The sequence below is a fragment of the Otolemur garnettii genome, unplaced genomic scaffold, assembly GCF_000181295.1.
Source record: "Otolemur garnettii isolate 467f Iridium unplaced genomic scaffold, OtoGar3 scaffold00072, whole genome shotgun sequence".
NCBI classification, from domain to species: Eukaryota; Metazoa; Chordata; class Mammalia; order Primates; family Galagidae; genus Otolemur; species Otolemur garnettii.
In genome coordinates, this window is record NW_003852467.1 from 5,260,892 (window position 1) to 5,263,123 (window position 2,232).

A 2,232-nucleotide genomic window follows, 5' to 3' on the forward strand; every position below is an offset into this window, starting at 1 on the left:
CTCCTGGGCTTAGGTGATCCTCTTGCCTCAGCCTCCCGAGTAGCTGGGACTACAGGCGCCCGCCACAGCACCCGGCTGTTTTTGGTTGCAGTTTGGCCAGGGCCGGGTTTGAACCCGTCACCCTCGGTATATGGGGCCAGCACCGTACCCACTGAGCCACAGGTGGCGCCCAGAATGAGCATAATTTAGACTGCCATTTATTTAATTCCTTAATTTTTTATTCCTGGTACCACCACCACAATTTACAGGGCAATATACCTGATGTAATGAAAAGAAAAAGAAAAAGACAAAGCTACAACAGATAAAAGACCTCAGGAATGTACATCAAATTGACACTGCATTGCAGTAATCAATAGCTGCACTTTTTGCAAACTGTGGCTATGACAGTCCTGAACAAGAAGGGTTTCCTGTTTAAGCTGCAGTAACTTTTCTGACTATGGATCATCATTCCTTCTGTGGCAGATTTTTACAGTTCCTTTAATGCATTTGGGACAACTGTCTCAAAGTAACCTGCAGCTTTCCTGACAACTCCTCGCCCTCTCTCCTGCTAAGAACTGTAGCCCTTTTCTGTTGTTATTAGAACCTTCTGCTACCATATCCACCACTTCCACCACCAGATCCATAACCATCATCATATGGACTGCCCGAGCTTCTTCCACCAAAACTGCCCCCTTTCATGGGTCCATAATTTGATTGCTGTTGTCCACTATAATTTCCAAAATCATTATAGTTCCCACCACCACCATAGTTACCTCCAAAATTTCCTCCTTCATTGTAACCATCATATCCTCCTCCACCACCATATCCGCCACCTTGGTTTCCATATCCTGGTCCACCACCACCATAGCCCCCTCTACTACTGTAACCAGGACCACCACCATAGTTCCCACCATCACCTCCAAATCCATTGTATCCACCATCGCCTCCTCCATAACTACCTCTGCTGCCACCACCTCCACCACCATATCCTCCTCTTCCACCAAAGTTTCCACCATGGCCAAAATTACCTCCACCACCTCCAAAGTTTCCTCCCTGACCCATAAAGTTGCCAGATCCACCTCCACGACCTCTTTGTGATCCAGCAGACTGCAGATCTTGTGTAGAAAGGGCTTTTTTTACTTCACAATTATGCCCATTAATAGTGTAGTATTTCTGAACAACAATTTTATCAACAGTATCATGATCATGAAAAGTTACAAAAGCAAATCCTCTCTTTTTTCCACTCTGCCTGTCTTCCATAACTTCTATGGTTTCAATCTTGCCATACTTTTCAAAGTAGTCTCTCAAATTATATTCTTCTGTATCTTCTTTAATACCACCAACAAAAATTTTCTTCACTGTGATGGGCACCAGACTTTACAGAATCCTCTCTAGAAACAGCTCTCTTTGGTTCCACAACACGCCCATCAACCTTGTGTGGTCGAGCACACATTGCTGCATCCACCTCTTCCACACAAGAGTAAGCCACAAAACCAAAGCCCCTAGAACGTTTTGTTTGGGGATCTTTCATTACCACACAATCTGCGAGTGTGCCCCATTTCTCAAAATGTTCTCTTAAACTATCATCTGTAGTTTCAAAGATCAGACCACCAATAAACAGTTTTCTCAACTGCTCTGGTTCCTTTGGATCATGGCCATTTACATTCTAATGTCTTCCTGTGTCTTCTAGAAGTAGAGCTGTTAAGGCATTTAAAGTGAAGGGACAGTCACATGCTCCCCAAGCCTCTCTAGCCACGCCGCGCCTCCAAGGGACTGTCGGTGCAGCCGAAGGTGAAGGCAAGGCGGGCGAGAGCTAGACGGCCGTTTAACCATGAACATCGTTGCAACTAATCTATTCGCCTGACAGAAATCCTGGCGCGGGGCAATTGAATGTCCACACTGTTTACTCTCTCTCTTTCCCTACCTCCATTTTTGATATTTTCCCCCCATTTTAGCAAAGCAATAAGAAGCCATTTTTAGAAAGTTACATTGGATCCAGATAGTGTTCTATGAGGAATTTCCACTTAATGCAACATAATTTGTTCATGTCAATGCAATGTGCTTTGGGAAATGTAAGGGACAACTCAGCATGAATTGTACTGCACTGGTACTTGAGCCAAGTTTTCTATATTAAAATTTCACTTTTGCGGCTCGGTGCGGTGCCTATAGCTCAACCGGCTAAGGCACCAGCCACGTACACCTAAGGTGGCGGGTTCGAATCCCCAGCCCGGACCCGCCAAACAACAATGACGG

General features: G+C 45.2%; 1 protein-coding gene and 1 pseudogene across 2 annotated transcripts in view; one reads left to right on the top strand and one right to left on the bottom strand.

The window, feature by feature from the left end:
• Nucleotides 1–2,232, top strand: part of DMD (dystrophin) — a 2,307,273-nt gene that overhangs the window by 1,421,306 nt on the left and 883,735 nt on the right. The window lies entirely within an intron of this gene.
• LOC105887352 lies at nucleotides 204–1,818 on the bottom strand (annotated as a pseudogene). The gene is made up of 2 exons (XR_001161454.1): nucleotides 1,711–1,818; nucleotides 204–1,645 (listed from the first exon to the last, which is right to left on the bottom strand). The product of XR_001161454.1 is annotated as a heterogeneous nuclear ribonucleoprotein A3 pseudogene (transcript).